Raw genomic sequence first — 12,812 nt, forward strand, 5'->3', positions numbered from 1 at the left:
CTCTTGACCACATAGAATGAAGAGAGAAAAATTGCAGTCAGTCATTCAGAAATTTAGCTTCCTTGGTATCAAGATTCTGAACTTCCTCCACATATTTAGCCCATACATAGGGAAATCCAGGGAATTGAGCTTAGCAATGTCAAATATTACCTAGGCCCCATGATCCCAGAAAACAGTTAAGGTTTATGGAATCTTGAACCCTTTTGTCCTCTGGAAAGTGGCTCACTGCAAAGAACCAGCCTTCCACACTGGTCATGGGTGAGTCTTACAGATGCCTGCCCACTTGTTTACCTAAGACAAAGCCAGACACAAAATCTCCAAATCCCTTTTCTATACCCATGAACGTGTAACTGAGCTGCTGGCCTCCACTGATCAATCAGGACCACGTTTGGTCAAGTTTCCTGCATTCCTCCAAGTCCTTGAACCTTGGCCTACGTTCAGCCTGAGCCAACAGGATGAAAAGTCTTGGGACCAAGTCTTGGTGCTGCTTTCCTGATAGAGCCACTGGGTCTGTCCATGCCTTGCTCAGACCTCAGCTGTAGTGCTCTGCTCTCTTCACCCATAGATAAACCCCTGCTGCTCCTGGAGTCCCCGTGTGGAGCAGAAGGCAAACTGGAACCCTCCACCTTGTACATGGAAGATTAAATTAGCCCCGCCATCTGGAGTTAGGTGCAGCATTACGTGCATCCTAGAGCCACTCAGGACAAATCTTGGATTTCTCCTTGGTGCCTATGAGCTCCCTCCTACAAACTGTGATCTTTCCCTAGAACAGTCCAAATAGATGCTCCATGATGGATGTCTTATCCTGAGATCAGCCTTTATCTTGAAGATCCTGGCTGGGGCCTTCTCAGTCCAGAAACCATGTCAACATTACCTGCTTCATTTTAAGCCTGCCTGCATTCCTGCTGCAGCCACTGGTTTCTAGTGATTCAAATCAAGCCTGTGTTTTCCAGGTATCTTCAGACAAATCCATGGGCTTCTGCTGAACTTGGGTAAGTGTCTCCTAATCTTTGTCCCTTTCTGGTTTTGGAATCCTCAGCGATAGCATGATTTAAGAATTTCCAAAATAATTCATAGACTACACACTGGCAAAATTGTCTTTTGTCAGGCTTGTTCAGATGCTAAAAGCTTGTAACATTTCCAATCATTTCACATCTAAATAGCAACTCAAATCTCTTTGAAGAGCTATTTCACAAAGTCCTTAAGTTATTGCAGCTATTGCCAAAACCAAGAAGAGAGAAAGGGTCTCTCAAAAGAATCAGTGATAAACTACAAAGTGAGATATGAGAACTTGCTGCCATGAAAATATGCATGTATTCAATATGGAAAATAAAGAAGTAACAGAAAATATTAATTAGCAATATCTTCTAGTATCTTAACTAATTCATTTTTCAGCCATTCATTTACCTATTCATTAAACTATTTAACACTAAGGTCTCTATAGGTGCCAGGTACTGTGCCACTGTTTGGAACTCAACCATGAACAGGCAGACCAAACATCTGCCCTCATAAAGTCTGAACGAAGGAAATTTTAAAGTGGGTTTTGAACATGAACCAACAATTTAGTAGGTGCATAAATTATAGAGTGAGTTGTACCTGTCCATGCGATGAACTATAGTTGCTAACATAATGGGCTAGAAAATGCAATTAGTCAGCAGGCTTCCAGCTTGAGCTCTTGAGATATTTTTGTCCTTGTCACTAAAATCTATGCATCTATGAGTTTTCTTTCTGAATCTAAAATCTGGAGCTCTCCTCTGTCTAATTTCAGGAAAGGAGAATCAATGCCAACACTCAATATTAGAAAAAGAAATGAACGGGCATGCATGACATGCCAGTGAAGGAACATAAATGTTTTTCTTTGACACAGTGTCAGTGTCAGTGTAGAATACACATCAGTAGGAAGGTATTTTAAATTCCTTGACATGTATTGGAGAGTTCTCCTTCTAGATGTTGGAAAACTCATTTTGAGGATGTCAATGAAATATAAAATTCTACATACATAAATACAGTTACCATTGATTACAATTTCCATTGGGAAGAATGAATTCAAAAGATATGGATTCATTTTTTTTTTGGAACAAAAAAATGAGCAAATAAAAAAATTAAAAAGAGCCTGTTACACCACCCAGGAGTTGGTTTTGTTGTCTGTTGTTTGTTTGTATTCACCCTGCCTGTTTTAGTAAGATGCGAGGCAGCTGCCTCTCATTTCCATAGCCTCAAACATACACATACTTTATTCATTTTGTGATCAGTAATTAAAATTATTATATTCCAGACCAAAGCATATGATGGCATAGCCATTTTTAGTCCTGCTCTTTGAATTCATCAGAACTGAGATTGAGTATGTGTGTGTCTGATTCTTCATTCATGGGCACAGCAACTTCACAAGGAAACCCACTCTGCAAGCAGAAATCTGCAGAGATCAAGAGATTTGAAAATCCCAAAATAGAGTGAAGAGGCAGGTTTATAAGATAAAATCAGAAGTATGATTTACTTGAAACTGTCAAATATTGCTCCAAACCTAAACTGACCCAAATATACCAAATGTGAGGATAGCATAAATACAAATCTTGATAATGTGAGAATATTAAGAGCTCCCAAGTCCCCATGGAGAAGATTTCATAGAACTTTGGAGTAAAGGGCAGTGTTGGACATTAAATCCAGTAATTTTTGTCTTCGTGCTTATTAATTTAATGAACTTTTTAGACCATCCACACTGGAAATAATAGGATTTTGGAATACTATTTTAGGAGACCCTTCAAACTCTTTCACATATCACAGATTCAGAGAAAAAGACCATGAGTCATTTAACAGACAATGAAACTGATATGCACAGCAGAAAACTTCTGTAACCATTATCACCTGAATCTAATTCTGAAACTTGAAGATACTTCTGAAATTGATCTAATTTCTGCCATTAGAAAGGAATATAGTTCCACTTCTCTCAGCAGAAGAACCAAAATTTCAATTACAAAGCAGAAAATGTCACTAGACACATAGATGATGGAATGGATAGACACAGAATTGATAGATTACAGAAAGCTAATAATGATGATAGACAAAGGATGTAACAGATAGATACATAATAGATAGATAATGGATGATAGATCCCTAAAGGTGGATAGATAGAAAACTAAAGGATGATAGAGATAGGAGATAGAGATGGCAACTGATCATAATGATAGGACTAAGAACCAAAGGGATCACATAAACAAGAATAGTGTCTGCAAATACTAGCTGATAGAATCAAAAAGGGAGAGAATGATCCAACATGGGAAGTGAGATACACAGCAGACCCATAGAATGGCAAATGTCCTAAACAGCACTCTGGCCTCAGAATCAGCCCTTAAGGCATGTGGATCCGGCTGAAAAGCCCATGAGAGTATTTCAGGCATGGAAAGCCAAGACACTCTGGAAAAAAAAAAAGAAAAAAAAAAACCTAAATGAAAGATCTCCGCGAGTGAGATCCCAGTGGAAAGAACGGGTCATCAAAGAAGGAGGTACCTTTCTCTGAAGGGAGGAAAGAACTTCCACTTTGACCATGGCCTTGTCTAAAAATTATCAGAGTCAGTGAACTCAGGGGGCTTCCATAGCCTTGGCAGCTCATGACAAGAGCCTAGGGTGATTACTGATGCCATAAACAAGAGTGTCAATTTGTTAAGTCAACAACAGGAGTCACTGTGCACTTACTCCTCATGTAGGATCTTTGGCCTTAGTGTGCTGTACATTGAGATTTAATGCTATAACTAGTACTCAAACAGTATTTTTCACTTTATGTTTCTGTGTGGGAGCAAACTGTTGAAATCTTTACTTAATGTATGCTGAACTGATCTTCTGTATATAAAGAGAAACGAAAATGAATCTTGATGTGAATGGAAGGGGTGAGGGAGTGGGAAAGGGGAAGGTTGCGGGTGGGAGGGACTTTATGGGGGGAAGCCAATGTAATCCATATTCTGTACTTTGGAAATTTATATTCATTAAATAAAAGTTTAAAAAAATAAAAAATAAATAAAAATATGAATTTGAAAAAAAAGAGATAGGAGATAGCTAGGTACACGATAGATGTTAATGAAAGATTGATGGACAGCTGATAGATAATAGAAAGGTATTTATTTATTATTTGTTCTCTGGAGTCAGAGAAGTCCACTATCAAGGGGCTGACAGGCTGCCAGGACCTCCTTGCTGCATCATGATGGAGAGGTCACAAGGGAGTAGATCCAGCTTCAAGTCCTTTCCTAATTGCCATTGACCCTTAATGAGGATGACCTTATGACCTAAGCATCACCCATTAGGCCCCACCTCCCAACACTGCTGCATTGGGGATTAAGTTCCTACACACACATGTTTGGGAAGAACATTCTAACCCTAGTGCCTCCCTGGGATGCCATGAAAGTGATGTTATGATGCATCCTATTAGCTCTAAGTATTGCTGACCCCTTGGCTCAGTTCTTGCTTTTGCCCTTGAAAATTGGGATCAATAGCATCTGGAAGGCAGACTACTGCCACGTGCACCCGAGTAGCTATGGCCAAGGAAGCAAAGCAGGGTTCTGCTCTAAGAACTTGGAGTTTCCCTCCCCCAGAGCAGTGGTGTTGGAGTCCAACCAGTCATTCTAACAAAGTCAAGGAGCCCTAGACACCTGTTCAGGAGAAGACACTGACTCAGTGCTCCTGGACAATTCACACCCTCCCCCTTATCCCATCTTCAAGGAAAAGATCAAGGAACAGCAGGAAACAGGAATTTACAATGAGCTTCTCCTCATGAAAGGAATGTGGAAGGGGTAGGGGGTTCTCAAAGAAGATATCTCCTCCATATTCTCATCCTATTATCTGGACCTTGACCAAAATATTGGCTCATTTTGTACAATAAAAGATAATTTATTGTGGACACAAATGCTGGGATGACCAAGGACAAGAGTGGTTTTCAACCTAGTGTGCATCACATTTCAGGCATAATCATAGTTGATTTGCCTTGATCTCTCAAAGTTGTGAATCTTGCTATTTTTTAAAAGAACTATTTATTTTCATTTTATTTGAAACAGAGAAGGGGGGAGAGAAAGAGAGAGAGAGATCTACTATCCACTAGTTCATTCTCCAAATGGGCACAACAATCAGGACTGGGTTAGACTGAAGCCAGGAAACTAGAACTCAATCCAGGTCTTCCACGTGGGTGCAGGGACACAAGTAGTTGATCTACCACCTGGTGCCTTCCAAAGCATGCATTAGCAAGAAACTGGATCAGAAATGGAGAAGCTGGGACTCAAACCACATACTCCAATATGTGATGCGGGTGTCCCAGGTGTTGACAAGACATTCCATTGAATACCCACCCCGCTTACTCATTTTGATAAGCGCTGCTTCTAACTTCTTTTTATTATAGACCGTATTTTAATGACTGCATTTTGAAGGCAAACAGCCTTTTGTGAGTAGATAAGATTATATGAGCCTGCTAGTGCTTGTCTATAAATCAACAATCACTGTGCCTGGAGCAACCACTGTTCTTTCTCAATACTGCACCATTTCTGCCACATGAGGTTCAAGCCATGAATGTGACCAATATCATTTAGAAAAAACAGATCTTGATACATTGGACATTTCAAGATATTTAATAATGAACCAGTAGGTATTTTGACATTTGATTTGAAAATAGTAAATGTTTAACATTATAGCCACAATCTTATTCATGTGTATGCAACTTACAGGTTCAGGATAGCATATCTGTCTGAAAACACTATACATTTAATAAGTGTTGATTAGGCTTATTTGAAGAAATATGAAGAGAACTCAATATGATATATTTTACTAAAATGCCACTTTGAGGAGATGCTTGGCACAGCAGTTCAAATGCTGCTTGGGATGCCCACATCCATATGTGGATGTAGCTTTGAGTTCTGTCTCTGCTCTCCACCCTGGCTGGCTTCCTGCTAACACACACCCTTGGAGGCAGTAGGTAACGACTCAAGCAGTTGTGTCTGTGCCACCCATTGGGGAAACCTGTACTGAGTTCCAGATTCCGGGCTTCAGCCTGCCCCAGCCAGGGACATTATGAGCATTTGGGAGATGATCAAGCAAATGGGAGATCTCTCTGTGTCCCTCTCTCTTCCTCTTTCTCTGTCTCTGGCTTTAAAATAAATAAATATATATATATATATTATTTTGATATTGTAAAAGTGGCTGTCACATAACATGTTCTTGTAACATATTTTCTACTTTTAATTCATGATTTATAAAGTAATACATGCTCAGTTTATAAAAGAAGGAAAGCAATGTTAAAGGATAACTTTCTGTTTCCTTTTTTACATATTTGAGAGGCAGAGACAGACAGAATTCTCATCTGCTGGTTCACTCTCTACATGCCCTAATGCCTGGGACTGGGTCTGGAGCCAGAAACTCAAGCTGGGTTTCTGACATGGGTGGCAGGAAAACAATTTCTTGAGCCGACACTCCTCCTCCCAGGGTCTGCACTGGCAGGAAGCTGCAGTCAGGAGTTGGAACTGGGTATCAAGCCCGGATACTCTGAGGTGGGATACCAGCATGGTAAGCACTCTCAAGAGTAAATTTCGACAACAACAAAATTGGGACGCTCATAGAGATATATAATGAACATTTGTCAAGTATCTTATTTAGCCTATCAATTAAATGAAGAAATCCAAAGTGATATTATGAGAAGTCAAAGAAGTAAAATATATATGCAGTAAAGGAATGTTGAAATGAATTTACATATGTGTCGCTCCCCCTCTTCGTGGAGGAACGACACAGGACCCTGCGCTGTTCTTTTGTCTGCTCGGCCCTCCCCGGGTTTGCTGCTGGTTTTTCCCGGGTTGGCTACTATCCCTTCCACCTCCGTGGAAGGGCGGTTCCCCCTGGCCACATTCCCCACTTCCGCAGGGGAGCGGCACACCGCCGGCCGGCTCTCTCGGGGGCTGCACAGGTGTTCCCTTAGATGTTCCCCTTAGATGTTCCTCTTAGATGTTCCTGGTGCATGCCGTCTCTCTCCTCCTTTATAGTCCTGTTCCGCCAATCCTAACTCGGCTGCCCACACGCCGAGTACGCTGCTCTCCACCAATCAGGAGCAAGTCCTACAGTTTATTGGCTGAACTGGAGGCAGCTGGGTAGAAGCTGTTTTCTCCTCTCCCAGCGCCATATTGTGGGAGAGCAGATGCATAGAATAAGTCTTAATTCCAGTAACAGTCTAGTCCGAGCTGCTCCCCACACATATGGTCATAAAAATACTTCTGTCCACTGAGTCCTCTCCCGTGCTGAAATTGAACATCTCCTTAACAGAATTAATTTGCACATCTAAAGACAAAAATTTTTTGCATTGTTTTCAGTTATCTACAATTTACAGAGTTGTAAAATAACTTGAAGGCAATAAAAAGTTAAAATCATATAACTCAGAAAAATATGTAAGAAAAAACATAAAAAAGATATTTTCTAAATAATGTATAGTTTTCTACTGGAGATACTGATAAACCTTTTTTCCATATTCCAAAATTCCTTACAACAAAGTACAGTAGAAAGAAAGAATGAAAATAAGGGAAAGAGTGGAGGAAAGATGAGATAAAGAAAGAAAGAGAAGGAAGAGGAGGAAGGGAGGAAGGGGGGAGGGAGGGAGGGAGGGAGGGAGGGGAGGGAAGAGCAGGGGAGGGGAGGGGAGAGGAAGGGAGGGGAGGGGTAGGAAGAGAAGAGGAGGGGAGGGGAGAGGTAGGAAAGGAGGGGAGGGGAGGGGTAGGAAGAGGAGAGGAGGGGAGGGGAGGAGAGGGGAGGGGAGGGGGAGGGGAGGAGAGGGGAGAGGAGGAGAGGGGAGGGGAAGGGAGGGGAGAGGAGGGGAAAGGAGAGGGGAGAGGAGGAGAGGGGAGGGGAGGGGAGGGGAAAGGAGAGGGGAGAGGAGGAGAGGGGAGGGGAGGTGTAGGGAGCAACTGGGAGCAACTCAGACTAGACTAAGTTACTGGAATTAAGACTTATTCTATGCATCTGCTCTCCCACAATATGGCGCTGGGAGAGGAGGAAACAGCTTCTACACAGCTGCCTCCAGTTCAATCAATAAACTGTAGGACCTGCTCCTGATTGGAGGAGAGCAGCGTACTCGGCGTGTGGGTAGCAGAGTTGGGATTGGTGGAAGAGGACTATAAAGGAGGAGAGAGACAACATGCACCAGGAACACCTGAGGAACATCTGAGCAGCCCCCGAGAGAGCCGGCCGGAGGTGTGCCGCTCCCCCGCGGAAGTGGGGAAAGTGGCAGGGGGAACCGCCCTTCCACGGAGGTGGAAGGGATGGTAGCCAACCCGGGAAGAACCAGCAGCAAACCCGGGGAGGGCCGAGCAGACAAAAGAACAGCGCAGGGTCCTGTGTCGTTCCTCCATGAAGAGGGGGAGCGACAGGGAGGGGAAAGGAGAGGAGAGGAGGGGAAGGAAGGGAGGGGAGGGGAGCGGAGGGAAGGGAAGGGAAGGAAGAAATAAACAAATAAATAAAAGCTATCTAAAAACAACTACAGCAATTAAAATGTGACTAACATTTGGTGTGTATTTCCCCAGAAGTATATCCCAATAGAACCCTGTGGTATCACATACTGTGCATATGTTCCTTCTTTCATTTAAAAATTCCATATAAGAACAGTGAATACTGGACACTTTTGTACATGATTTTTGCATTATATACGTATAACACATTCACTTAGCTAATCTATTACAGAATTATTTTAAGTTTCTTATTGGAAATAACCACACAAGAATATCTCAGAACAAATATCTTTGTGTGCATCTCTAATCCTTCCCTTAGTAACTCCTAGAAGTGGAATTTCTGGATCTTAGGTGGGGTGTGTTCTGATATATTCTGACAGGTATTGCTAAAAGGCTCGCAGACGTGCTGTATCAGTTTTAAAACCCTGCCAGCAGTATAAAAGTGTACCCATTTTCCCACATTTCAACCAGCATGGTGCATTACCATTGTCCTGAAGCTTTGCCAATGTCATGAGATAAACCTGGCATTTGTTTGTTGTCTTAAATCTGTCTGTTTAAAGCTATCGAAGTTAATTATTTTTTGTATAAGCTAAAAGAAACATTTTACGAAACTTATTGGGGATATAGATGGAGGGGATAAAAGACAAAATTATTTCTTCTCTTTATTTCCTTATTTTGGAATAACCAAGGACCTTTGTCAACAAAAATGGACAGGATACAGGACCAACCTAAACGTATGACACTGGCATCTCATAAAAATTTGACTTCCAGAAGCTTTTAAGAAAAGAAAAGAAAAAAAAAAACACAAAAAGTGCAAGCAAATGTTTCCATGAAGAGTAAATTGTGGAACTGAGAAGTAGTGTTAGCCCTTCACTGGAGGGAAGTTCATTAATAATCAAGCTTCAGCATCTCTGATCTAGTGAGCTAAGAGGCATCTGTGTAGTGAATTACACATAAAGGGAACAGTCTGTAGGTTGTGCTTGCCTGGGCCTGCTCATGCGTACCGTATGATGTAGGCCTCAGTGTATCTGCAGCCTGTTCCCTTTATGGTTCACAGGTGGAATGGTAACCTTCCTATCCACTAATGCTTTGTGGACTTTACTTACATGTGCAAACTGGAATCCGGGGGCTGTTGTTTGTATATATAAAATAATGCCTTAAGTAATTTTTAGATTTTGTCTCTGACACCCTGCAAAGTTTCCAGCAAGACGAAGGAGCATGATGTGAAAAGATACTATTTTATTGCACAAAACTCAAGATAATCTGTAGAACATATCCAAATAGAACATTGGCTCGGGTGTGAGAAAACTGACTTTATCTCCTAGACTAATCCTGTCTCCTCTATTTCTCTTCCATTTGGCTGAACCAGGGTTCCTGATGAGGGAGCACAGATCTGAAAGCCTTGAGCAAGTAGCAGGAGAAGAAATTATGGAGCTGGGTATGCACAAGAGAAACCTGATAAGCTTAGGACTCATCTTGCCACCCAGAATTCACTCAGGTGGGTATGGTGCCAGTGCCCCTGTGAGACCCATTCAACTTCTCAGGACCACCACTGTCTGCTCCATGAATGGAGTTCATGATCACCCGATAAAGACTGCTGTGGGATGAGCATTGGACCTAGCACGTAAGTCTCCAGTTAGGACTCCTGTATCCAGTACCAGGGTGCCAGGATCTCATGCCTGGCTCTGGCTCCTGACTCCAGGTCCCTGCTAACGCAGATGCTGGGAAGCAGCAGTGAATGGCTTGAGTAACTGGGTCCCTGCCACCCATGTGAGAGAACTGGATTCAGTTCCCACCTCTTGGTTTCAGTCTTCTGGCTGTTGTAGGCCTGGAGGGAGGGAAACAGCAGACAGGAGCTCTCTGTCTCTCTCTTTCTGTGTCTCTCTGCTTCTCAATAAGAGGAAAAAAAGCAAATAAAGACTGCTGTGATGATGGACAGACAAATCTGTAGTGGACTGATGTACTCACAGAAACTTGGTTTGGCACCTTTATTATCACTCAGACATGAAGCAATTTCTCATGTAGTTTTTCGAAGCCTCAGTAATTTCTCAATTGAAATAAATACAGGCTTAACCTTGTTCTTAATTTGAAAGCAAAATGGCTCGTATTTAAGAATTGATCAAAATACAGGTGCTTAACATGATATAAAACACAAATTGTATGTTTGTTTCAAAGAACCATGTTTATAGTTTTACACTGACCATGAATTCCTGAGAAAAAGAAAACAAATTATGTCAACAGGCTCTTAGTGAAAGGGGCTAAAATCTCTCACACCGTACTATTATCATTAATTTTATGTTAATAGGGTTTGTTAACTTAAGTTTCGACTATTACATATGCTTTGTGGATTTTTGAGTTGAGGGATTAGCTCTAGCCTATGGCCCCTAATTGGATATCGTCTAATTATTAATATTCATTTTTCCACAGAGATTTGTTTCACAGAATTAAAAGAGTTGATGAGTCGATGGTAGCTACAATTCCCCTCTGACTTCTAAGCATGAGGGAATATGTAATTCAAATATGACCCTTATAAACATCCTCAGTCTCATTATTATAAAAGAAAACTCGGCACTTTTAGTTCTTACTTTTCAAAATATGGAGTGAAATGGAATTACTGACTCCTTAAGTCCACAACTTTTTTTGGTAAATGTGTGTCTTTCTGTGTGTTCCACTATCTACCAATAAACCTGTATTAAAATTGGGTAGGACTAGAAGGAGTGATACTTTCCCTCCTTTGATGGGACAGTGCTGCTTTAGAAAAATTATCCTTTTACAACCAAAATATAAATGGCCTGCACTCAGCATTTGAAGAAAAAAATCCCTCCTTGGAAACAAACAAAATAAAAACAAAAACGCAGCTCTGTGGAAATCAACATCCTTTTTATTCTGGACTGGACTTTAAAAAGAAGAAAGAGAAAATTGGTAGTCTGGGCAGAAACCTTCCTAAATGAGGTGAAGAAAGTCAACCACGAGAAAATCAAAGCAGTCAAGATGGACAATGGACATGTATTAGTGAGCATTTTAGCTGGGAAGGCACATGCACATGTCTCCATGGGACTACATAGCTCGTGGTTCATGAAAAAGAGAGAGATGGCTCTGGTGATGGAAACACAAACTTGGGTTTTATGTCCACGTGGTTTAGGTAAGATCTGTTAATTTCCTAGATCAGCCACTTTAAAGGAAGAGGGAGCCCCTTTGTAATTCCTAGCCTTTAAGATAACAATATGGGCTGGCGCCACAGCTCACTAGGCTAATCCTCCGCCTTGCGGCGCCGGCACACCGGGTTCTAGTCCTGGTCGGGGCGCCGGATTCTGTCCCAGTTGCCCCTCTTCCAGGCCAGCTCTCTGCTGTGGCCAGGGAGTGCAGTGGAGGATGGCCCAAGTGCTTGGGCCCTGCACCCCATGGGAGACCAGGAGAAGTACCTGGCTCCTGCCATCGGATCAGCGCACGGTGCGCCGGCCGCGGTGGCCATTGGAGGGTGAACCAACAGCAAAGGAAGACCTTTCTCTCTGTCTCTCTCTCTCACTGTCCACTCTGCCTGTCAAAAAAGAAAAAAAAAAAAGATAATATGATGGGGGTTTGTAACCATTTTGTGACTGATTTTATAAGAACTTTTAAAAACGACTTCAAAAAGCTAGAAGTAACTTAATGATGGTGAGAAAAGTCAACATACATGCTGTTCATAAGGAAAATATTGAGGCTTTCTATTAACATACATGTTAAAATTAAATTTTTTCTAATTGTTTTTATTTCTGTGTATCTTCATTTCTCTGGTGGAAGCCTTACAAGTTCAAATATATGTACGTTAATTCCTCCAGTGCATATCAACAGTTACCTGTCATTTCTGAAGGAAAATGAGCAAGGGACCACAAATCCAGGATTCAGAGTCTGGGATAGCAACTGTCTTCTAACACACGAGACTGAAATTCCCCAAAGGAATTAGAGAGTTGTTAGAAGGCTTTCGAGGGCATCTCTGTCACCCGCCTGCAAACCCACCTCCAGATTTAAGTAGAGAGACTATACCGTGCCTCATGGGACCCGCCTGCACTTGTATGTGCATCTGTAACTCAGTTTTCCTAACTTCTTGTTCTGGAATCTGGGCGCTTTTGAAAGTGATGGAAGTCTAGGAAATGAACAGTCTCCCTAGTGAGGAACTTCTGCATTGACAATCTGCATACCAGTGCTACATGGGTGAACTGAAATCTTCTGCAGTCAGAGGAAACTCTCCCTCTTCTGCCCTTCTGGGGTGCTTGGTCCAGGATCACCTGCTGAAGCTGGGTCCCTGAGCCACACATACAGGACTATGGCTTGGTTCTTGCACGCTCCCCAGCCTGAGGGTGATCACGGACCACGAGA

Source organism: Oryctolagus cuniculus, chromosome 5 (assembly GCF_051225735.1).
Source record: "Oryctolagus cuniculus isolate XC-2025 breed Fujian yellow rabbit chromosome 5, ASM5122573v1, whole genome shotgun sequence".
Classification (NCBI taxonomy): Eukaryota; Metazoa; Chordata; class Mammalia; order Lagomorpha; family Leporidae; genus Oryctolagus; species Oryctolagus cuniculus.